General features: G+C 44.2%; 1 pseudogene; it reads left to right on the plus strand.

Annotated features, from left to right (window-relative positions):
* The window catches only part of LOC123825153, a 160,167-nt pseudogene extending 156,570 nt beyond the window's left edge, over positions 1 to 3,597 (plus strand).
* Positions 3,598 to 26,112: the final 22,515 nt, after the last annotated feature.

Raw genomic sequence — 26,112 nt, forward strand, 5'->3', positions numbered from 1 at the left:
TGCAGAAGTGATGTTATGTGAGTTCCAAGGCGAGGTCAGAAAAGGCCAAGTTGGTCTGCATTGGTCTTTGGAACACTCACTCTTAGAAACTTGAGCTGCTGTGTACAAAGCTTGACTACCCTGAGAATGATATGCTGGATAGGCCACCTGTCATCATTCCAGTAATCAGTCCTAGCTGAACCCACCCTCCAGCCATCATGCCAGACAGACAGTGAAGGAGCCGTTTTGGAAGCAGACCTACTCCCAGCTCTTACAGTCCTGCCAAGGAGCCTGAGCCTGGTACATTGCTGTTTTATTCCACTAAATTTTGGGCTAATTCATTATATAGCAATAGATAGGTGAAACATGTCCCTTCCATTTTACTCTTTATATAATCAATTTTTTATTTCTTATTCTTTTCTGAGTTCTGTCATTTATATTTTCAAATCTTTCTTTTCTCAGTAATTTCATTTCTAAGTTTTTATAAGCTTATTTGAATATAATCTTGTTACAGCTATTCTTTTTAACATCATCTTCTTTAATTTACTTTAGTTCATTTAATATATTAGATTACAAGTTTTATCTGTTTTGTGGGCATGTTCTTCTAGCATGCCCTCATTATCTCCAGAGACAGTATTCTGTCCCTTATTTTCTCAGAGTGACTTTGTGTGGGATTTGTTCATGATCATTTTCTGTTGCTCATTTTAATGGGAGAAATTTTTTGTACTTTTAAGAGGAGAAAGTAGGGTAGGACAACTTTCCTAGACTATTCACTACCCTGGAAATTTTCCATGCACTATTTTCACAAAATGATTTATATATACATATAAACATATACATATATAAATAAAATCTCCAATTATTTCCTAAGTTGTCTATCCAATGCTCTCTCTCACTTTTAGCTGAATCTCCTCTCTCTCTCCCCGCTCCACCCTTTGCAATTTTCAATTTAAATTCTGATCCCAGCAGGTATTTTTTTTCACACAAAACATTATCTTATGGTGAAGTTTGGTTTGTTAGTTTAAAAAATTTAGAAAACCTAGAGTGCTACAGAACCTCCCCCCTCCCCCTGGGATCCCCTTGCACCCATGTGCAAATTGGAGCTTCCTCCAGTTTTTGGCTGATATTCTCAGATTGGGCCACCAATATTCCCAAGGGCATTTGTGGGTTCTCTGGTTCTCAGGGCTCCTGGAGCTCACTTCTGGTTCTTCCCTCCCTCCCACATAATTGCCAAAATCACAGTCTCACAGGCACAAGTTGCTTATACTCACCTACTCAGATTTTGGAGCTTGTTATGATACCTAGTTGCCTAGTTTTGTTGTAGATCAGTGGTTCTCCAACTTTAGAGTCAGCATCACCAGACCCTTCTGGAGGGCTTATTAAAACAGGTTCAGAGGTCTACTGTGGGCCATGAGATCTGCATTGCCAACGAGTTCCCAGGTAATACAGATACTTCTGGTTTGGAGACCTTGCTTTTAGAAACATTGTTATTAATGTTTGTGAGCTTTTTGTTTTGTTACCCTCATTGTTTTGTCTATTTTTATGGAGGAAATTAAGGAGATAAAAATTATGCTACTGAGGGAACCAGGAAGGCAGTGAGCTTAAACTGAAGAAAGTTTGAAAGGTGCTGGTGGCACCCCAATTTGAAGAAATGTTTCTTGATTTGCAGTGCTTTCAAGTCAAGGGGAGCTGTGATCCTGAAGGCAGAGAGCCAGAAATGAGATACCATTCATGAGCTACTGAAGAAGAAAGCAGAAGTAAGAGAAAGCAAGAAACTCTGTAGATGGCCATTTCCAGGTAGTTCTTCAGAGAGTAGAATATATACCCAAAGGAAAGTAAATCGAGGTCAGAGTCAAGAACTTGGTCCAGAGATGTTCAACTTCACTCACATTCTTATGATAAAAGATGCAGGTATCAATCAAGCAGTAGCTCTGCTTATGGCTCTAGAATAAAATGAAGTCAAAGTCATTCAAGGGGTCAAGGGAAATCCTATAGAGTTCAGATGTCTAGGTCAAAAAGCAGAACAAGAAGGTCTAGGTCAAGACCTCGTCCATGTTCCCATAGTGGAAGCTGTAAACACCTAGTCATAGAAGAACCCGTAGTCTATCTCAGGATAGAGAACAACATAAAGCAGAGATAAGGAGAAAGGAGAAAAGAAGAATGATAAAGGCAAGGACAAAAAATTAGGCAACATCAAACATGGGCAATCTGGAAACAAAGCTGAAATAGAACATCTGCTGCCAGCTGCACAGGTCAAAGCCAGACTACAGCTGGTTCTTGAAGCTGCTGTGAAAGCTGATGAAGCATTGAAAGCCAAAGAAAGAAATGAAGAAGAAGCAAAAAGAAGAAAGGAGGAACATCAAACCACCCTAGTAGAACAAGTTAAAAGAGTAAAAGAAATTGAAGCCATTGAAAGTGATTCTTTTGTCCCTGACTGGTATGGCTCAGTGGGTTGGGCATTGTACCACAAGCTGAAAGATCACCAGTTGGATTCCCCATCAGGGTACATGCCTGGCTTGCAGGCCAGGTCCCTGGTTGCAGGTGTGTTGGGACCATAGGAGAGGCAGCCCACATTGATGTTTCCCTTCCTCTCTTTCTCTCTCCATACCTGTCAGAATGGCTATCATCAATAAATCAGCAAACAACAAGCGTTGGTGAGGATGGATTTGGAAAGGGGTGGTAATGCAGACTGGTACAGCCACTGTGGAAAGCAGTATGGAGATACATTAAAAATTTAAAAATGGATCTGCCTTTTGACCCAGCTATTTCACTTCTGGGAATATATCTGAAGGAACCCAAAACACTGATTCAGTAAAACATAAGCACCCCTTTGTTCATTGCAGTGTTATCTACAACAGACAAGATATGGAAACAGATCATATGTCCTTCAGTAGATGAGTGGATAAAACAACTATGGGACATTTACACAATGAAATACTACTCGGCCATAAAAGAGAAGAAAATTTTACCTTTTGCGATGGTATGAGTAAACCTGGAGAACATTTAGCTAAGTGAAATAAGCCAGTCAGAGAAAGACAGATACCATATGATTTCACTCATATGTGGACTCTAATGAATGAACGAACTAACAAGGAAAATGGGGATGGACTCGTAAATGGAGAGCAGAATGACAGCTAGTGGAGGCATTGGGTAGGGGGTGCAATTCTCAATTAGCAAAAAGGAAAAAGGACTCATGGACATAGGTAACAGTGTTGGTGATTGCTGAGGGGAAGGGTGTAAGGGGACTAAAGAGTAATAGAAAAAGTACAATAAAGATGAAATAAAATACAAAAAAAGGGGAAAAAAGAAAGTGATTCTTTTTTTCAGCAGATATTCAGATCAAGTAAAGAAGTCAAAAAGTGAGTGGAATGCAGAGAAGTGAAGCACACAACTGCACCGTCAGGGCCGGTGGTGGTTGTTTCTCATCTACTGAGTAACGAGAAGCAGAGAGACCCTAGCAGCATCCCTACTGCTGTCAAGTACCAAGATGACAACTTCCTGGCTCATCTGAATTTATTTATTGAGAAAGCTGATGCTGAGGACAAGTGGTTCAAGAGATTAATTGTTCTTTGACAAGAAAGGCTAATGGGCAGTTTTGTAGCCATTTTTCAAATATAATACATATATTTGAATTAGCAGTAACATTGGAAGTTTAGGTTTTTAAATCCCAATTTAATGTTTTACTCTTAAAAACAATAGACCCAATTATATAAAAAAGGTAATTCCACTCCATCCATTTCTCATGTGGGCTTGCATATTTGTTTATTAGAACTTAAACATTGTGAATATTAAAACTACTATAAAATTGAGGGATGCATGAAAATGTCCTACTGGTAAAGCTAATCCTACAAATATCAATCTTAAAATAAATGCACACAATAGTGTTTTTAAGTACAATTTTTAAAATATCAAATTGTCATTTAAAGATACAATCTTGATTAATCATGCATATAAAAGAATCAAACTCTATGCTATAAATATGAGATTTCATCTTCCATGTATTAGGAAACCATTTTGAATCTTTTATGTCACCTTACTGGAAAATTTTAGGCACAATAAAAAGCACTTTTCACAACTAAAAAAAATTATGTTGCCCTGGCTGGTATAGCTCAGTGGACTGAGTGCCAGACTGCAAACCAAAATGTTGCTACTTCAATTCCCGGTCAGGGCACATGCCTGGGTTGCAGGCTGATAGTGTGTCTCTCACACATTGATGTTTCTCTCTCCTTCCCTCTCTCTCTATAAACACATAAATAAGTAAATAAATAAAATCTTTTAAAAAATTATGCTGCTGACACTTTGGAAAACAATTGGACAATTCCTCAAAATGTTAAACCTAGAGTTACCTTATGACTCAGCAATTTTATTCCTGGGTATACATAAGAGAAATGAAAACATAAGTCCACAGAAAAACTTGTACATGAATGTTTATATACATGAAGTATTGAGAATACTGCTACTATATTCGCAATAGCCAAAAGATGAGAAAACCCAAATGCCCATCAATAGATAAACAGATAAACAAAAAGTGGTCTATCCATGCACTGGAATATTAATAGCCTTACACAGAAGGAAATTCTGGCATATGCTATAACATGGATGAACCTTGAAGACATTATGCTAAGTGAAAGACAGATATTATATGATTCCATTTATACAAAATGTCCAGAATAGGCAAATCTAAAGAGACAGGAAGTGTATTAGTGGTTGCCTAGGACTAGAGAGGGTGGGTAGAAATGGAGAATGACCGCTAATGGGTACAGGGTTTCATTCTGGGGTATGAAAGTGTTCTAAATTGATTGTGGTGATGGAATCACATAGTATAGTATGTGAACTATACTGTTGTTTATTGTAAAAAAGCAACTATGTTGCCACAACTGCCATATTCCCAGAATCTTCTTATTTTTAAAAGTATTATTTATTAAAAAATGTTGGCACTTCTATTTACTGTAATGAGTTTCCTATAAACTCCTTGCAAACATTCACAACAGGGCAGTCTGTCCAGGAGCTGCGGCTGGTGGCTGAGTGCACCCTGGGTGCAGGTTTGTGGCTCCAGAGTGTTGCTTGCAGTGTCAGCTGTGGCGATGTAAAGTGGGGTTTGCCATGGTAAAGCCCAGCATCTGTCTGGCCTTGGAGCAAAGCCGCCTGGCTTTGGGAGTCCTGCCCTCCCTGCCCTCAGTGCAGCCTTGGCCCCTGCCTCTGCCAGAAAGGGGGCAGACCCCTTCACTGCAGGCCTCTTCTCCACTGCAGACTCCCTCCCAGCCCTTCCCTGGGTTCAAGGGCTGCCAGAGTCACCCTCCCTCTCTCCAAACCCCACCCCCTGCCCTGTCAGGACTCATCCTGCTTTCCACCTTGTCAGACAACAAAGACACTGGGGGAATTTATTTATACCTTCAGCCAGCTAATGAGACAATTCAATGGAAAGCAGCCCCAGCTTGCTGGAGCCTCCTCAGACCTCTGATTGCCTCTGCTGTGTTCTCATTCCCAGCATTACTCTACATATAAATTCTCCACGGTGAACGGACACCATTCTTCCAGGAAACCCATTTGTTCCCTTAGCTATTTTATTTAAATCTCTTGTTTTGCTTTTTATTATTACCATTAAACTGTAATTAGTCATTCTCCTATCGGCTTCTCTTTAGTGTACAATGCCTGATGCAGCATGAAGTGCCGTCACATGCCGCTAACTAGTGTCTAGTTTCCTGCTCTGCAGGAAAAGGAAGCTTCTGACATTTTAAAAACACACAGGCTGTAGACCCTTCCCTCTATGGAACAGGAATGGTGGAAAGAAGGCGGAAGGTTTGCACAAGTGGAATTGAAACGATTTCATAGTCAAGTGAATGTGGTTTTCAATTCAGCTGGGAGAGTTCTGATTTTTAGCAGACAGGCACTTGAAGGGTTAAAAGAGTCCCCCAGGAAGCCTGAGAGAAAAGCCAAAATACATTTTAAAGTATAGCCCCTATCTTGCTGCCAATTTGGAACCATTGTCCTCTTTCTGTCTCCAGAGAACCTTTGCTGCATTGTGTTCTCTCCAGTTTCTTACAGAATCCCCTCAAAGCCAGGCTCTTTGAAGAGTTTACCAACACCACGGATAATTCTATGATGGTGTATATAGGGCCTACCCCCACCCGCAGATATGTCCATGTTCTAATCCCCAGAACCTGCAATTGGAAAAAGGGTCTTTGCAGATGTTGCTAAGTTAAGGATCTTGAGATGAGATCATCCTGGGTTATGTGTGTATGTGTGTGTGTTTGGGGTGGAGAGCGGGGGGGCTAAATCAATGACCGAATTTTACTTATAGAGAGAGGGAAAAGAACATCAATGTGTGAGGCAACATCATCAGCTGCCTCTTGCACAACCTGGCCTGGGTGCAGGCATGTGCCCCAGCAGGGAACTGAATCAGCAACATTTTGGTTTGCAGGCCAGCACTCAATCCACTGAGCCACCCCAGCCAGGGCTATATATAGTAGCACTTTGTTATACTTTGAATTTATCTTGTAGCAAAACATTTGAAATTTTATATTTAAATCATTTCTATTTCTGTTATTTTAAATAACTTTCTCTCTCAGCTTACGGAGTGTTTGTCCTAAGAGACCAGCACACATCTCTGTAGACTGGCTGTAGTGATGTTTGTGCATGTTTGTGTGTGTGCATCTCTCTGTGTGCTTGCACACAAAATCCTCCTGGAAACAGAAGGTTTATTTTTCCTTTTCCCATAAATCAAAGTCCACTGAATGAATTTAACTTAAACTACCTCTCCTGACCCAAACAAATAAATAAGTAAAATACCAACAGGATAAAATATGGTCTAAATGTTATAGCTTATTTTCAAGAAGTGAAAAGGTGAGTAATTGAGTTTACTGCTCGAATCACAGCTCTCGCTCTTGGCAACACCCTAAAATAACACTTTTCTCCTCAGTTCTGCAGCCCAAACACAGCAGCAGCCAGGCCCTGCTTCTATACCGATGAAAGGTTTTCATTTCTGGCAGGGCACATGTAAACCGAGGCCCAGCAGGGAAACAAGAGGTAGTATGGAATTCACAAAACCCAGAGAGCCATCTGCATGTATTTGTGGCAATTAATATCTCCTTCCTTTGGGTTGAATGCCAGCCTGCAATTAGAAACAGAAACAGAGCCTTGCTTTTTACAGAACAACCCCCAAGAGCCCCTGGAGGCTCTGCCCCTAGAAAGAAGTCCTGGTGAAATCAGAGAAGAGCTGAAATGCCCGTTAGCTGAGGGCATGTGCATTCCCTAGTCTTCCTGGCTGCCTCTGCTGGACACCTTACAACATGGCAGAGCCAACCTCAAGAAAGTAGGCACTTGAGGAAGAAAAGGACAGTGAATTTCTTTTTCAGTTTTTGTGACTATTTTCATTTTTTAAAAAAATTCCAGGAGTCTGCAGAAAATTTTCTAGGTCGCCCTGTCCATCCACCCAGCCCCCTCCCTTCACTGAATTTAGGAACCCACCAGTTGGGCCAGGCCCCTGTGAAGTTCTTCTGCTTACAACTGGGGCTGATGCTGGTATCACCAACGTCAAGGCCAGTAAAAGGGAGAAGAAGACCCTTGTGAACACCAGTTTTCAAAGTGTGTGGGCTGCTGGTCCCCCTCACTCTTCTACACTCACTCCCCACTTTTCCACCCATGTGGTATGTGCTGAGCTCTGGGGTTGCAAGAGGAAATGAGGGGCAGACCTCCTGTCTCCATGGGGTTTGTCTCCTAGTTAGGGACACACACCAGACATATCAATCAATCATTTCAAGTGGTTCTAAGTAACATGAAAACAATGAAACAGGTTAGAGTAACACAGAGTAGCCAGGAGGTGAACTAAGTGTTACTTAGGTTGATCAGGAAAGGTCTGAGAGAAAACATGGTATTTAGGCTTAGGACCTCCTGATGACGTGGTAACTCAAGATAACACAGAGCCAGTCTTGAGGGGTCATATGCTGAGCATAAAGTGAGAGTGGTCAGGTGTCTGGGTCTGTGGCAAGAAAGGCAAGTAGAAAAAGAAGGCAAGGAGGCATGTTTTCACTCTCCACCCTGCCACCCCTAGGTCCCTGAACTGTAGACTCTGGTGCTACTGATATCCTGCAGGTTAGCCATTGTCGTGTTCTGGAGCCAGACCTGTGCTGGTCATTACAACCACCCACCCTGGCAGCCAGTGGGTCCTTTGGGCTCCATCTTATGCAGTCCTAGTGGAACGAGCTCAACACTAAACCATAGTCCTCTACCCACTTGTTACTGCGGTCCAGCAAGGGAGGTGGTCTTCACCTGGCAGACTGTCCACGCAGACAGCCATAATCCAGCGTCCTAGGTACAGTGCAGTGAGGGCCCCACGGGAGGCTAGATCACTCCTGTTTATCCTCAGCTGTTTTCAGCCTTGATGATCCCAGCAATAGCCTTGGCCGTGCTTGACAATTACTCTTGTTCAGCAAAAGTTAGGCTGCCCTGAGTGTAGCACCAAATTTGACCTGCTCTGGGAGATCTGTCACTCCCTACTCCACTGCCACCACCCTGGTGCTGCTTTCTATAGGGTGTGCTTCTCTGGTGTTCCCCAAGCCCAAGGGAGAAAGCTGGAGAGTCCCCCCTAAGTCAGGAATAGGTCCTGGGCTCTCCACACCCAGGCCTCCCAGTGTGACCAGCCACACACTGGGGTTTTGCTCCTGCTTCCTGCCCGGCATGCCATTGTGATTTAAATCTAGCACTAAGCCTAACTCCCAGGGTGGAGCTCAAAGGGCCCTAAAAAATACACTGGGCTAAGGGACCTAGGATGGCTCAGTCACACAAACTGCCCACTTGAACCTTTGTGCTGACCAGAGGCGGGGCCTGACCATGAAGAGAAAGTCTACAATCAGGGTAGGGGTGAACTTGCCTCGGGACCTCGGGTCTCAGAGGGAGTCAGCAGTGCTGACCAGGACCAGGAGGATTTGCCCACACTGGGAGCTTAGGTTCCAGATCTGGGTCTCCAGAGCAAGCAACAGCAAAACTTTCTAATCCAAAGGGATCTTGGGCTTGTTTTCCTTCAGTGAGGAAGGAGGAAGGTGAGGCTCTGTACATCACTCCAGAGCCAAGCTGGAAGAGTCAGATCTGAGTCTCAGGAAGGACACTGGGGCTCAGCACAGAAATCCAGGGTGAGGTAGTGGGTTCCGACACCCGTTCTCACCTGGCCCCTCAGTTTTTCCTGTGGTCTGTGGGCCGAGGGCCAGCTCCCCTCTGTACAGAGGTCCCAGGGGCTCACAAAGCACAATTCACCCTACTGGTCAGCATGTCGAGGTTTCTTAACTGGACATTGCTATTTCCAAGTGATGCTGGCATAAAAATATCTAAAAGAAGGATAGTTAACAATGAAAAACCAACTTGTAGAACAATACAGGCATAATGAATTTATAAATATATTTCACACACAAATAAAAAGTATATGTATATATTTCCAAATGTATGTAAACACCTAGAAAAGGGCCTGGGAGGCAATGCCTGGATCTAGGAATGGTTATTTCCCAGGAGAGTGGATTGCAGGAGGCAGGGGGAAGTGTGCTTGGCCTGTCAGTGTGGTTTGAATTTTTCACAGCAAGGATGTTTTCAGTTATTTCTTAGGTAAATTTTAAAAAACTGAACATTTCAAATCTTCTCCCTGTTGTTGGGGCTGCCAGAGGAGCCAGCTCAGGGCCGTGGGCCAGGTGGGTCACTCCGCTGATGGGGGCAGCCGTCAGCAGGCTCCGTGGCTCTGAACGGGACAGTTTAAATAGAAGAAAATTAAAACCCAACACAGCTAGATTACTCTGAAAAGGTCCCCAGTTTTGTCCTGGCAACCAGGTAAAGAGAGTCTCTAAGGCTCTGGAATGGGGGAAAGATCTAGAAAGAGACAATAAGAGAGGGAGCAGGCCCAAGGAGTGGCAAGTGCCGAGTACCCTGAGACGCAGATGTATGGTCCTCACTTCCAAGACCCCAGAGGTCCAACATTCCCCTGTGGCTTGCTTTCTGCTCAGTACTGTGCTATAGACCTCTTGGCTATCGCCACACCTTTGAAATAAAGTCTGTTCTATGGAAAAACCTAATGTTAGTGGAACTTTAGGAAATGAAAAAGAATGTAAAATGGTTACTGAAAAGCAGTCGACAAGAGAAGATCAAGAATTAGGAGAGCATTATACTAAGTGAAATAAGCCAGGTGGTGAGGGACAGATGATCTCACCTTTAATTGGAACATAATCAACAAAAGAAAAAAGCAAACAAAATATAACCAGAGACATTGAAATTAAGAACAACCTAACAATAGCCAGAGGGGAGAGGGGAGGGGACAGTGGGAGGAAGGATTGGACAAAACCAAGGGGGAGGGTGGAAGCAAGGGAGGGAGGTGGGATTGGCTGGGATGGGGGCGGGGGAGCGGTGGGGGTAAAATGCAGACAACTGTAACTGAACAATAAAGTAATTTTTAAAAAAAGAATTAGGAAGGGTCAGGAATTTGGGTTTGAGTTTGTTCACCAGGAGACCATGAAACCTCTTGGGATCCCTTGGAAATCCTGGGAAGGGCAGTAATTTTCCATGGTACATAAGATGGAGGATTCAGTAAGTTTAATTGGCCACTAGGATAGTGGTGATTCCAAAAGACTAGAATCTTTAATATGAGTAGAAACATACTAATTGATTTGTAAATATCAGAAACCTATAAAGAAGTAAAAATTGCCAGCGCAGCATTTCTATCCATTTGGTGTAATACATTCATGCATTAAAAAGTAACCCCCGCCAATTCTCCCCTCTGCAATTGCATCTGATGGTCCAGCTTTTAGAGTAATGCAGTCCATGGAGTCAGAAGCCTAGACATCCATAAACCATCCAGACATGTAATAGTGCTTTCAAAGGGGCCTGAGCACTGGGGGGAAGTGGCCAGTAATGGCTGAGCTGGGTTTAGAGGGGGAGGAGAGAGGGCTCAGGGCTTCAGGAGAAAGTAAAGTAGCAAGTGTAAGGAGAATTTTTACAGCAGCTATAAAAACAAGCCCCATACACTCACAGCTAGATTCCAAGTTAGCCAAATATACCCAGGCCTCCAGCGGTTCGAGTTGCCAGCCTTGGCTCAGTTCTGACAGCTACTGTCTTAGAGACCGAGTAACAAGCTTCCAGAGAGAAAGAGGTACCACGTCTTTGTGGAGCCAGTGTAAGGATTGCTCTCAGAGGGGCTCCCTGTTACCAGGAGTTACAGGCAGCAGGCAGCCCTCATGGTCAATAGGCTCCTGGCAGGTGATGATTATTATTCAGCACCAGCCTTTGGTTCCTGGGAACCGAACAATGCTTTAGGCTTCTGAGTGAGGGCCACGCTTTGCAGTTATAGAAGGGAATGTCTATATTCTCAAAATACTATGATTTAGGGTTGCTGACCCTGCAGCCCATTCCCATAGGAACTCCAAACAGGAGTGCTCACCCATCAGTACTCTCTTAAATCCCTGCTCTCAGCCAGTCACTGGTGACAAATGGGAATTTTCTGCCCCAGCACTGCTCTGGGGAGCTCAGAGCACACAAACTGGCTTCACTGAAACTCCCAGTTTAGATGCAGTGGGACAGGGAGGCCAACCCAGCCGGATGCGTGTTTAACAACCAGGCCTCTAGGGGACAACAGCCCTGACTTGTAGCCTTTGCTGACTTCCACAGAGTAAATACTCCCACCACCTACCAAATCATGTCTCTGGATGGAGTTGGGGTGGGAAGAGTATTTTGGGTAATTTATCACCTTTATCTTTGATCTAATTTGTTTAATTATAAGCTTATATACCTTAATTTTTAATAATCACTATGTTTAACAACTGGCTTGCAAAATTCCTGAGAATCCAGCAATGGACTCTCATGAGCGAGTAAGCGAGCAGGTCCAAGCACACCACTGGCTGGGCCCCGGGGCCTTCTGGCTTTGTGTTCTGGATCCGAGTTCTTTCTCTACATTTTCTCCACGTGACTCTCGTTTCTTTTTCTCTTCTCTCCTCCTCCCTACTCGGGGCTTTTCGCCTCATCTCCCCATTTAGCCCTATTTATCGAGCACCAAGCCCCTGTGCTGAGCACATTATATGTGTAATTGGAGAGGCCGCTGTGGGAGAGATTTCCCACATGCACCCATACTCAATGGTGTACATTTTTTGGCACCAGGAGGATGATATTTCTCCTCCCCACAGCAGTTAGAACCAAATGACCAGCTCTGGTCACTTACTGGTTGTGAATCAAAGTGACATGTGTCACTTCTAGACTGAAGCATTTAATTGATGGTATAAGACTGCCAATAATCTCCTTTCCTGCTGCAGTGACCTCAGAGAAGGCCTTGTTCTTCTGAAGACCACAGAGCCCAAGGATGAGAGGGACTCAGGTCAGTGGGTCACCGCATGGGAAAGGTTGCCCTGAGGAATCACCTGGACCTAGATGGTTTTGCAGGAGTGAGAAATAAGCATTTATGCATTAAGCCACAGGGCTTTTGGTGTTGCTTGTTAACACATCATAACCTAGTCTATCCTAATAACCCTCCTTATATTTTAGTTCATGGCCAACCACATGCTTGTATTATCAGGAACTCCAGTATATCTCCCTTAGGATGCTTTCACCTGTTAAACTATTTATTTGTCTAGGAATTTCCACGTGCCCTAAGTGTTTGGGGTTTGTTTTTGTTAGGGGGTTGAACTTTCCAGTCAGTTTGAACTTTATATTAGTTAGGATATAAACAAAGAACCCCCCCCCCAAAAAAAAAAGTGGTGAATTAAGATCAAAGCTTCAGGTGCTTATTTCTCTTTCACATAAAAGTCTGGATGCCAGCAATTTAGGATTGGTGGGGTATGTCCTGAATATGCGGCTTCCATGTCTAGGTACAAGGCATCTGGCTCATTTGCTACTCTTTCCCACGCAAAACAGAAGCTAGAAGGCATTGGGAAAGGAAATCCTGTCCTTTTAAGCAAAGAGTACAAAATGGCACATATCCCTTCCACTCACATCTCATAGTTATGGAATGTACATAGCTGCAAGAGAGTCTGGAAGATGTACTGTCTCGACTGTTAACTCTTTTTTTGAAAAAAGATTTTATTTACTTATTTTTAGAAAGAGGGAAAGGGAGAGAGAATGAGAGGAAGAAAAGCAGCAATGTGTATTTGCCTCTCACACATCCACTATTGGGGACGTGGCCTACAGCCCAGGCATGTGCCCTGACTGGGAATCAATCCAGCGACTCTTTGGTATGCAGGCTGGCACTCAGTCCACTGAGCCACACCAGCCAGGGCTAGACTACTAACTCTTGATGAAGTACTTCTGTTTTTAGTAAGGAAGAAAGGAGAGGGGATACAGGGAGAAAAGAGTAGATCTTTATCATGACCTATGGTGTTGTCCCAGCAGGGGAGGAGCTTTAACTGGTGAGAAGAAGCTGCCTGGGCAGAAGAGCTCTTGTCAAGCAGAGCAGTAATGGGGCTTCTCTGACTTCCATCATGGAATAGGCCCTTTGGCATATGGGTGATTCTATTTCTCCAGTGTTATGGCTCCACCCCAAAACGCCCAATGCCTTTAGAGTCACAGTGCTCCCCTTTTATTTCCTCATCCTTGGCTGGGGTAAGAACCTGTTCCATTAAGGCTGCCTGCCATGGAGGTCATAGGTGGAGGGCAAGAAGCACATGGCCAAGGAGTAGAGTCTGGAGTTAGACACCTTTGGACAAAGTGCTTAATCTCTCCTACTCCAGTTTTGCCATCTGTAAACTGGGATAGTAATGGTATCAAGTTTCTAGGATTGTTGAGCTTATTAAAGGAGATGATGATGTAAATGTCCTTAGCATAGTCCTTTTATAACCACTAGCTATGACTACTGCTGCTATTGCTGCCACTGTCACAGTTGTGTGGCTGCTGCTGTGGTGGGAAGTGACTGGTTCTTTCACACACAGCTGCTTCTGCACAGAGGAGGTCTCCACTAGAAGGGGTGTACGCAGCGGGCTCCAGCAGGCCTGTGTCCTAACCCCAGAATCTTTCTTTCTCATTTCTGCTTTATGACTCCTGCAGACCAGCCTACTGCTCTCTTTCTGCTCTCGTGGTAACTTTGCTTCAGGGTCCTTCTTGTGTTTCCCTGGGACTGGCTTTGGTCATGAGACCAGCCCCAGGGCTTAGAGAGGAGTTGAATAGTTCTTTCGTCCCGTGAGAGTCTCTGGGTGCTTTCTACAAATTAATTCTCCTGTTCCCCAAAGTTCTGTACCCTTGGGAGATTATCTGGCTTTGCCACATCAAATAAAAGTCCTGTTAAAATACACCTTTTCTCCAGGGCTGGCTTGATAATTTGCATAACTAAGAGGGGTGTGTGAGGAGATCCTGCTCCAACCCAGCTGAGACAAAGCTGACAGCTTTTCTCAAAAAAATTAAAATACAACAACAAACAAAAAAAAAACACATAAAATTTTGGTAAGTCCTATTGGACTACTAATTACATAAGGCTTTCCTTTTTAATCCTTACCTGAGGATATTTATTGATTTTAGAGAGTAAGAGAGAGAGAAAGAGAAACTGATGTGAGAGAGAAACATCAATCGGCTGCCTCCCATATATACCCCGTACCAGGGATCAAACTTACAACTCAGGTACATACCTGACCAGGGACCAGACCCGCAACTTTTTGGTGTATGCAGGGGTGTCAAACTCATTCTCACCGGGGGGCCATAACAGCCTTGTGGTTGCCTTCAAAGGCCGAATGTAATTTTAGGACTGTATAAATGTAAATACTCCTTAACAGTTAAGCAAGAGCTCAGTGCTGCCGCCAGGTAGAGAAACAGGGTGCTGAGCCAGATAAAACACTCCGGCCCTCAGGCCTTGTGTTTGCCACCTGTGGTGCATGGGATGATACTCCAGCCAACTGAACCACCTGGCCCGGGCTCACTACACAAGTTTTATCTCATGTGATCCCCACAATAAAACTGTGAGGTAGGTATTAAAGAGCCAGATCTATTTAAGTCCAAAATATTGCCTTGCTCCGATCACTAACCTATTTAGGCAGAACTAACTGAAGGGAGAAAAGAAAACTTGACATCCATTGGGGCTAATTTTAAGTTTTGAGAAGCATTCTTAGATAGGATTCTTATAGATGAAACAGACAGACTCAAATCGAATTGGATTAAGCAAAACTTGCAGTTTATTGGCTCTAAAATGGGAAAATCCAGGCTTCCCAGGCTATCAGTTTCCAGTCCAGGAGAGAGAGAATTTCTCTTTTCTGATAGCTTCAGAGAAAGCTCACTGAGCTTTGCTGAGTCCATCTGAGCCAAGCACTCACCCCAGAATCAGGGGAGGGGTCGGGAGAGTGTGGACAGAAATAGGAAAGATGGTTCCCCAAAGGAAAGGTGATATGCTATCACCAGAAGTTAGAGTGAAACTAATGGATGAACCTGTAGCACCTATAAAACATGGAATGATGAAAAGGGATCTTTTGACTCCCTGCAATATAAAACTAATTTTTTAAATATATATTTTTATTGATGTTCGAATACAGTTGTCTCTGTTTTCTCAGGGGTTCTCACTCTTGGCTGCACATTGGTCTTAAAAATCCTGAGGCTCAGGCCATATCCTAGCCAAGGAAATCAGAAACTCTGTGGGTGGGGTCTAGGCATCAGAAGTTTGTTAATTTTCTTTTAATCGTTGTTCAAGTACAGTTTTCTGTCCTTTACTCCCATCCCAGCCCACCCACCCATCCCTCCCCACCTCCCTCGCATTTCCAGTCCCCCAGTCTTTGTCCATATGTCCTGTATTTTTGTTCCTATAAACCCTTCCCCTTTTCCCCTGAAATTCCCCTGAAATTCCCTCCCCTCTCCCCTCTGGTCACTGTCAGCCTGTTCTCTATTTTAGTGTCTTAGGTTATATTTTGCTTGTTTGTTTGTTTTGTTGTTCAGGTTCCTGTTAAAGGTGAGATCACATGGTATTTGTCCCTCACCACCTGGCTTATTTCACTTAGCATAATGCTTTCCAGTTCCATCCATGCTGTAGTGAAGGGTAGGAGCTCCTTTCTTGGCATCAGAAGTTTTAAAGTTTTACCAGGTGATTACAATGTGCAGCCAGGGCTGAGAGCCTGTGCTCCAATTTCCTGGTCTTATTATTAAAACTGTGCTTTATGAATACATTGATTATGCCAAGTTCCAGCCCAGCAGTTCTGAGTGCCATTGTAAGCTGTGTACCCAGGGGGTGTTGTATCTCAGCCCCTTCACTCCCAAATGCTGCACCAAGGGCAGGCCACCTGGACCCCCAGTGGAGTCTCTAGACACTCACAGTTCAACTCAGGGCCAAGAACTAGGCTTGGCTTCTAAGGGAGGGAAACAGCACCCCAAAGGACTTATAGGCCAGAGACCTGGTGGCCACCCTGTGAGCACAGCTATGACCTTCTTAGTGTGACCCTTAGTGTTCATCCATTGGTTTCCCTCTGTGGGCCCAGGGAAGCCTGATGCTGGCTGCCCCATGTAGAGTCCTGGCAGGGTGCCAAGTGGGAGGAGGAGGTGGTATCCCTGAGGTAGAAGGGGAAATCCTGCTCAGAGCAAAGTGAGATTTACCTGAGGAAGACAAGCCAGTTGCTTATCTTACTGGGACCAACGAGTGTCTTGGCAGAATGGGGTCTGAGCTGGCAAACATAGGCTTAGCCTTCCAGCCTTCATGTTGATGAGTGAGTGCTGGAAAGGGGGAGGGAGAGTCATTGTTTTCTGGGTGGTTGCCAGTCAGAGTCCCCCTAGCCTGGGGTGGGTGGTAGGACTCATCTGTGACCTTTGGCAAGTCCCCTGCTCTTCGTGCCTGTTTCCCCTTCTATATAACGAAGGGTGAGTCTACTTGTCCCTAAGGTTCTTTCCTTGAGGTTGGCACAATGTCCACTTAGAGGCCCAATGAATGAATGGTGGTTCCCTTTCGAGAGGCTGAAAGTCTGTGTCCTGCCCTGGTGTCTGTCCCGAATGTCTCCACATAGCCTTGGACCTGCCCTTTCACTTGTTCCATGGAACAGAGTCCAAGGCCGCTGTCCTGCTTTGACATCAGCCAGGCCAGATTCACTCCCTCAGCTGAGTCCCCTGGATGACCCAGGGAGAAGACATATTGAATGTTCTTTGAGGAGCCTGGGTTCAGAAGAGTGCAAAGCTACCTTCGCTGCCAGCTGAGGCTGTCCCCAATGTGAAGGATCACTCTCTCCTGAGCTACAGATTTCTCTGGCCCCATAGGACAGTTACAGGACTAAAGATGCCTCTTGGGGTTTCCCTCAGCTCCCCCAAAAGCTGATCATCTCAGCCTCTGGCCTCCTTGCTGAGTGTCCTACTCCTGACCACACCCAGAAACCACGTGTCTCCCCTGAGGCCCTGAGCTGGCAGTTCCAGCACAGCACAGGCCTTTCTCACCCAGCTGTACCTGGGCTCTGTTTCTCAAAGCCTCTCTTTCCCTCACACTACACCATTCCACTAACATTCATCTTCCCCAACAGCCCTGCCTTTAGCCCACTGGCCTTTTTGCTCAAGAACCTTCTCTGGTTCATCAATACCTCTGCACTCAGTAAATTCTTTGCCCACCTTTCAGGGCCCTGAGACCCAGAGCCACTCTATGGAGGCAGCCTCTTCCTGGGCTGGCCCAGGGAGCCCCTCCACTCAGCCAGGTTTCCCCCACACACGGCGCTCTGGTCTCCTCCCCTCACTGTCCCAGCCCACATCTTTTTCCAGCTTGGACTGGCCTCCATTTTTAAAATTCTGCCATCCACTCAAGCCTCCTGCTCTGTTCCCACTACTTCCAAAAGTCAGTTCAGACTATTTTGGCACATACTAGTCTCTCCTATCCTTTTATCAACATTTCTTTTCTAACTCAAGAGTATTACCATTATGTTGATTGCACTTAACTGATACCGAGCTCTTGAGGATATGAACTATGGCCTGAAATTGTTCTGTGTCTTGCCATGAAGCCCTGGCACCAAGCTGTGTGCACAGTGGGCTGGGGCACACTCACAGTTGCCCAGCCAACAGCAGTGTCTTCTTGCTGGCCAGGCCAGCCTCCCACTGCAACTGGGTGCCCAGGAGGGAGCCTGAGAGCTGCATTTGCCAGCCTTCCATGCATCAAGGGAACCAACAGATACATGAGCCAGCTCTTGTCACTGGAGCCTGAAAAGAATTCCGATGCAGGGCAGGGTGTCCGGGAAAGATTTCTTCCTGTGGGGGGCAGAAATTCCCTTACTTCTCAATCTGCGGAAATTAGAACAGAACTGATAGATACCAACCTTAACGTCAGTGCCTGCCTCCTCCCAGCCTTAAGCTAGACCACTGAACCTGAACATCCCCCATGGCTCTTGGTAAGTCAGTGAGACCTTAGAAACAAGCCTGAGAGAAGTGCATAAGTACACAGGGCTTTGTTTGCTTCATTTCTGATTGTTTCCTCACATCAATGACCAACAATTAATGCTTCAGGAGAAGGTAAAAGTCTTTGATAACGGACCTACCCACCCATGTAATCCTAGAAAATATGCCTTCCTGACCCTTCCAGGCAATCAGGTCATACAGTGAAATACAAAATCCACGCATGCATAACAGTGAATATTATTAATGATCATAAAACCATCCAACTCCTTCAAAAATCTAAGCCTTGTTTCCAAAACAGTAACCCTCTGCAGCAGACCGGTTACACATGATGGTAAGAAGTATTTCCTTTCCTCTGTTAAAATTTACCAGTCATTAACTCTGCTGAATGAGAGGCTTCTCATATTATGGACAAGTTGAAGCTCTTCCAGGAGGGGAGAGCTGCACACAGAACGCTCCCTGCCTGCATCTGGGATGGCCAGCGACAGTCTTTGCTGACCTAGAAGAGCTCTCTCTGTTAGTTCCATTAATACCTGTCTGTAAGTGTAAGTTGGTATCACAGCCAAGCAGGATCTGGGAGCTTGAGGAGTGGAATAAGATGACACATCAACTCTTACCCCCAACTCAGTATCTACTTGCATGTGCTATTTAACACGATAGGAAAATGGTTTGGTGAACTATGGAACGTTGTCATAGGCTGTCTGACCAACTCCGCCCGTCCCAGCTCCTCCTTCACCATTCCCCCTTTGTCCTCATATTTCAACAGGAGCAATCAGATTCCTACCAATGACCTTGTTGCCCTCCTCACTGTTGATGGGACCAGGGTCAGCACCTGATCAGAACTGGGCCAGTCACAGCTTCTTCCTAAATAATTGATACTAGAGCTGAGAGAGATCAGTTTCTCTCTGGAGTTCCTGGACATATACACTCAGGAGTAGTTAGTGGCTAAAGCAGATATACAAAAACGGATGAAATGAGAAGCACAGAGGAGAACAGGTGTTAGCTGGACAGACGGGCCTCCTGGCCTCCTGATGAGCTAGTTTAGTCTCTGCTCATGATCTCGTCCTGAGGTCTAGTTGCATCTCTGCCTTCAGTTTCTGGAAAACGTTCCTGATTCCTACAACAAAAGTTTTTCACTTAAAAAAATTACACTTGCTTGAATAGGTTTCTATGACTTTCAATCAAAAGATTCCTAACTAATGCACACAACATTGGCTGTTATGTAACCACTGTAGTTTGCTTATAAATAAATTTTTGTGTCATGGGAAAATGTGTATGATATAATGGTGTGCCATTTTAAAAGCAGCCTATAAAGTTACATAAACAGTGTGATCTTAATAATGTCAAACAATGGAGAAATAAAAACCATTAAAACATTATTTGTGATTATTTCTAAGTAGTGTGATTACAAGTGAATTTTATTTTGTTTGCAACATCTTTTTTATATATTTTACATTTCTTTCCATAAAGAGTATGTATTAATTTTATCATAAAATAAAATGTATTTGATGAGAAGCAAAAAGATAAGCATTTTTATCCACTTCCGTCATCCCTACTTCCATCCCCCAAATCTGCAAAGGTACCAGTGAAATCTCAATGTGTCTTGAGAACTTGTGAGAGTTTTACTGGTATGCTGGGTTGAAGAGTCAGTGCGCTGGGAGAGAACTTGCTCAGTGCAGGAGTCATGTGTACCAAGTTGGCCCATTAATGGAGCCTTGGTTTTCAGGGAGAAGGGAAATTCCAAATATAACTGGGTGCCCATCACTGAGCCATTATCCTGTGATTAGGTCACAGCAAGATAGTGTGATTTAAAGTGGAAATGTCTCTTTCACTGAATACTCAAGGAGACAGAGGGGTGTAAGCAGCTCTCTCTGGGATCCCCTAGTGGAGTGTGCTATATAAAGGGATATTAGTGCTAGCTCCTCACTTTGCTATAGAGCACTTACAGCTTTGACACCATGTGGCCTGGGATATTGGCAGGTGTTTATGATGGTGGCAGCAACACGTGGTAGAGATGGCAGCGTTCAGGAGGAGCAGTGTCTAAGCAGATGCCATACCAGTTTCCAACTAATGCAGTGGAGTGAAGGAGTCCCACAGAGTCCACAGTGATGTTCAGCACAGCCAGCCTAGTGGGTACAGCAGGTCCAGTGCCAGAAGGATCTGAGTAAAGAAACTAGAACAGGAACCAAGGAACAAAATGTTGGTAGCTGAAGAGACAGCTAGGTACAAAGCTGAATGCTAATGCAGCCCTGGAAACCCTTCGTGCACTGCTGATGCCTTGCCTACCAGAATTTAGGTACATAGCTACCCCTGCTAAAGGTAGGGTTGAAGGGCAAGTTTTCAATTGCTGGTTCTTAATCTAGAAGCAAGCAAGAAAGAGGAATAATGGGAATAAGTATTGACTTGCTAAAGGTGAGTTAAAAATCAGTATTAAACTAAATATAGGCAAATATTATGGGAAAAATCTAGAAGAATTCTGTACTTAGATTGTAGTTTTGTGACATATAAAAAATAAAATGTCTTCTCATTATATCAAAAAACAGTGAATGGGTGTTCATTTATATGCTTTAAATTAAAATAAAGCATTTAACACATGTCCATGTCATTCTTATTGTTCCCCAATGTCTGACATTTTCCAGCTAGATATCCAAGGATCTCATCATAGCCTATAGGTCAAAGGAGGCTCCCACCACATTTGTTCTTTCTTTATTTCGAAAAGAGCTTTATTCTTTAAAAGCATGCTCATTATAAATATTAAAATATACAAAGAATAAGGTAAAATTCAACTGGTCTGGTAAATATCCTTCCAGACATCCCTCTACATGCACTTGTTAAAATATTATACAAATGGGATCATGTTGTTCTGTCATCCCTCTTTTGCACTCAACTACATGTGCCATAGGAAAATTTCCATGGCATCAAGAGGTACATCATCATACAGATATTATCTATATGGAAGTTCCATAATTTCTTTAACCAATGACTTAACACTATTGATGAGCATTTCAATAAATATTTAATGTTTATATTTTATGGCGTTTCACTATACAAACAAAGCTGGGATGGAAATCCTTGTCTTTAGATCACTGTATGCTTTGGCAATTATTGTTTTGGAGGAAATTACAAGTAGGATTGCTGGGTTAAAGGAACACTCATTTAAAAAGTTCCTTCTTCCCAACTTCATGTACTCCAGAAATGCTGGGTCAGTTTGCAACACCACCAGCAGCGCAGGAAAGGGCTGTGCTCCATGCCTTCACCAGTCCAAGCCTGGGTCATTCTGTTTCCTGGAGTACAATTTCAGAAGAATTATCTTCATTCATCTTTTGTCTTTTGTGGGGCTTTTTTTTCTGATGCTTTTTTTTTTCATAGGTTCCATGCTGATTTTTTTCTGCTAACTGATCTTTAATTGAAGGCAGTTCTATTAGGGCTTGCCATTCGCTTAAAAAAAGTACTAGTGACATCTCCTTGACTCTATTTTCTGTTACTTTGGTTACCATTTGGATCTTCTTTTAGGATTTGAGTTAAAGGCCAGAATTTAATCCTGATCTTCTTCTAATTTGTTAATTTGCCAGAAAGATTTGATGAAGGAATAGAGACAGATTTTCCCCCAAAATTGTCATCACTCCTGCTACCTGGATCAGTTGGTCAGCTTGGGGGAGTTTGGGTTGGAGAGTCTGGGCGCTTTGTTGGGAAGGTGGGTGAGTAATACCCCCTGGCTCACCAGATGGATAAGCTCCACTTTAATAAGACGAGTGGACTGATGGAGACCCAGCTATACCAATATCCACCTGGTTAATTGTAGCTTATCTGAGAAAGGCTACCATCTATCTCACTGAGGTCCAAGCACGGTCTCCTGGGGGCCTCTCAGGAAACATTAGGCCTGTCGTTGGCTAATCCCACAGCTCAGAGTTGACATAATTTCACTTGACCCCATTTCCAGGAGGACCCAAAGACTTCTCAGTTGATGTCTCTGTCCTCAGGGTCTAGAACTATACCCTTAAAGACAAGATGCTACCCTGCCCTCTTTTCTTTTCTGAGGGGGCAAAGGAGGGAGAAAGAGAAAGAGAGAACATCAATGTGAGAGAGAAATACTGACAGGTTGCCTTCCATATGCAGCCAGTGGGGGACCAAATCCACAACCTAGGCATGTGCTCCAATTGAGACTCTAACCCCTGACCTTTCAGTTTGTGGGATGACACCCAACCAACTGAGCCACACCGGCCAGGGCATGACATTACCCTTGATTGTCGTAACTTTCTCCTTTGGGGCACTGAGTATGATGTTCCTGGCTGCCTAGACATGCCTAATTCCTGCCCATGGGCCACTTTTTCTGCTGGAAAGGCCTCAGGGAAACTGTGGGGTCTCCTCACTCAGAAAGTCATCTATCTGCAGGTGAATAGAACCAGGACTGCCACAGGAGGGCCCAGATGTCACCCATGACTACAGTGCGTGAGGAAGAGGCACAGTTCTCTGTTTAGAACTAGAGCCCCAGGAGGCCTGTAAAGCATTCCTGTGAGAATCACAGTTTGTGTTTTAGGACTCTCATTTACCAGCCCTTTAAGAAAGTCTAGGTGGCCAAGTATACTTCAGGACCAAGGTCATGGACTAATTCAGTAATACCTCTCAACCTTCTTACCTGTGTTGGTTTTCTGATGCTGCCATGACAAGTTATGACAAATGTAGGGGTTTCAAAGAATAGCCATTTATTATCTCCTAGTTTGTAGGTCTGGAGTTTGACATGGGTCTTACCAGGCCAAAATCCAGGTGTCAGTGGAGCTATATTCCTCACCAGAGGCCCTGGGAAAGGGTCACTTCAAACTTGTGCATCTTGTTGACAGAATCCAATTGCATATGGTTGTAGAACTGAGGTCCGAGTGTCCTGGATGGCTGTTGGTCAGGGAACATTCTAAGGTTTTAGAAGCCATCCACAATCCTTGGCTCATGCCCCCTTCATTTTCAAAGCCAGCAACAGAAGTTCAAGTTTTTCTCATGCCTTATCTTCTTTGCCCTTCTCTCCTGCCATATCCCTCTCTTGTAAATTGGGAAAGGTTCTATTTTCAGGGCTTATGTGATTACAGCCACCCAGATAATCCAGAATAATCTTCTCATTTTAAGATCCATGACTTTAATTATATTAACAAAGTCCCTTTCCCATGTAACTTAACACATTCACAGCTTCCAGGGATAAACCATAAACATCTTTAGGGAGCCATTATTTGGTCTACCATGACCTTTTTTTGGCCAGGATTCATCCAGGAGTAAGAGTCCCCTCAGAGACCAGTCTAGGGAAGATTTGCTTGATTCCTGACCCTCCACTCCCTTCTCCACACATACCCACCTCTCTGGGACCAGTTGGTCCAATCTCCCAGCTCAAAACCTTGCCAGATTCATGCCACCATGTATTCTGCTCAAGCAATGGCTGAACACCAACACAGCTTACTGCCTCTGGAGAGCAGGGGGTAAGGCTGGTATTCTCACACTAGGCTCTGAGCCTCCTGGTCTTTCTGCTCACTGCTATTTCCTAAAGCCAATATGCCTGGGACAATCTCAAGGACACTGGGCTTTAGGCCAAAGTATCCATAAGTGGAAAGCTCTGCTTTCCCTTTAACAGAAGACCATTAAAGGCTGGGGTTAAAGTTTCAGTGGCATTATAAATATTATAATGGTATTATAGGCAGGGACCCAGGAAGGCTAAAATACTGTTATGCCAGTCAGCCTGCTCCTTGGGATCCCATATAAGGAAGAGTAGCAGAATGAGAATAAAAAATGCTATTTATTAGTCTTCTTAGTAGCTGACATACAAATGATGAAGCTGATGAAATGATGATTGTATCTGACAACTGAGGTCTAAGCAAGAACCCCTACTTTCTCTTTTCATGAATCTAAATCTAGGGGGAGAAATTCAGGTATAGGTACCAAAGAGTAAACAGGCACAATCTAACTTACTTAACTATATAGTCAGGGAGAGAAAGGCATGGCCAGGTTAAGCTGAAATGGCAGCATGGCCTGTGTCTACTTACCACACGCAGGGAGGAAGCATAAGCCCAGAAGGCCCCAAAGACTAAGACCATCCTAGGACCAACACAGAAAGAAAAGAGAGAGGGAAGCTGAGGTGGGTGCCTTTAAGGGACAGTAACCCTGCTCACCCATAAAATATGGCCCAATGAATACCAAGGACTCTGACCTGTCAGGCTAACATCTGTTCTTCCGTGGGACAAGGGTTGTGCTAGGAGTTAGAAAGAGCTTGCTGGTGTGTGAACAGTAAACAGTGGGGTATTTCACTAGGGCCTGCTTTAATGTCTTTCTGGTCTCAACCTGTTGGTGCCCTTAGGTTCCTGGGGATGGAGGGTATGGATGCTTGTTGACTCACATGTTTGTGAGCCAAGTTCCTGAAAATCAGGTGATTAGCCACTGTGAGTCCTAGCTGACTACCCACCAGTGGATGGACACATCACCCAGAGAGAGCTGCCCAGCCAGAGGCCTGCAATGGGACAGTCAGAAGGTCTGTAATCCTGGGGTGAGTTGCTCCCTGAAATTTCAAGGACATTCTAAATTCCCAAGATTCAAAGGAGCATACAGACTTTTGTACCAACTTTTTTGTGCTGAGATCTTTGTGGCCTGGGTGTTGGGAACACAGATGGTTTCCTCTGTTCAACAAATCATCAAGAGTCTCCACAGAAGTTTTTACTGATATCCAGGTCAGAATTAGTTGTCCCATCTGGTGCTTCCCTACTGTGGTTAAACCTCCTTTTATTGATCTGTCTCTCCTAAGAAATGGAATTCCTTGAGCCCAGGGACTAGACTTTTTCTGTATCATTTCCCTAGCCTAGTATAGCATGTAACACAGCAGGGACTTAGCTAATAACAGCTATTTATGAATACTAAATGATTAAAATACCTTTCATCACCATCTATGTAGCCATTACCAACCTCAAGCTCCCCAGGCTTAGCATTTTTCAGAAGGACAACCTTTGTCATGACCTGTACAGAGAATTTATTTTAAAAGCCCTAACCAGAGGATATGTTTACTGATTTTTAGAGTGAGAAGGAGAGGAAGGAAGTGAAAGAGAGAGACAGACAGACAGACAGACAGACATTGGTATGAGAAACATCAATTGGGTGCCTCCCACACATGTCCCAACTGGAGACCAACCCGTAACCTAGGTATGTGCCCTGACCAGGGATCAAACCCACAACTTTTTGGTACATGGGACAACACTCAAACCAACTGAGCCACTGGCCAGGGCATGTACAGAGAGCCTTTTGCAAGCTTTCCCTGATTCACATAACATGACCCAGTCATAATCTGTACTGGCTATTCCTTATGGGAACTCCCTAGGACCCACTCCACAAAAGGGGCAGATTTCTTGCCATTTCTTCAAATTGTTGAAGACACCAGAATGTGGGGTTGATGCCTAATTTTAGAAGTTGTGATGCTGACCAGTCTTCTGGTCTGCTGTCTTCCTGGTATTTTACTGCCATTCCATCTGCTTGACCCCCTTGCCCTGTTCTGCTGATGCCAAACACTCAGCCCTGTGATTCAAGAAAGAATAAGAATGGGATCAGGTGATTTGAAGCTTCTACTTTTAAAAAGTCAGGGAAGAGTTCCAGCCAAGATGGAGGCGTAGGTAGAAACCCTTACCTTCATTGCACAACCAAAAAAAGGAAAACAACCAATCTGAAATCAATAAACAACGAAAAGTGCCAGAAAATCAAACTGCATGGAACTCCAACAACCAAGGAATTAAAGAAAAAAAAAACAACCAGAACAACTAGACCAGTATGGGGGTGGACCTCAAGGGCTGACTCAGAAAAACTGCAGAGAGGCGGCTGAGGGGAGGGGCTGCCTGCCAG

This window comes from Phyllostomus hastatus, unplaced genomic scaffold, assembly GCF_019186645.2.
Source record: "Phyllostomus hastatus isolate PE091 unplaced genomic scaffold, TTU_PhHast_1.1 phas_contig_62, whole genome shotgun sequence".
Lineage (NCBI taxonomy): Eukaryota > Metazoa > Chordata > Mammalia > Chiroptera > Phyllostomidae > Phyllostomus > Phyllostomus hastatus.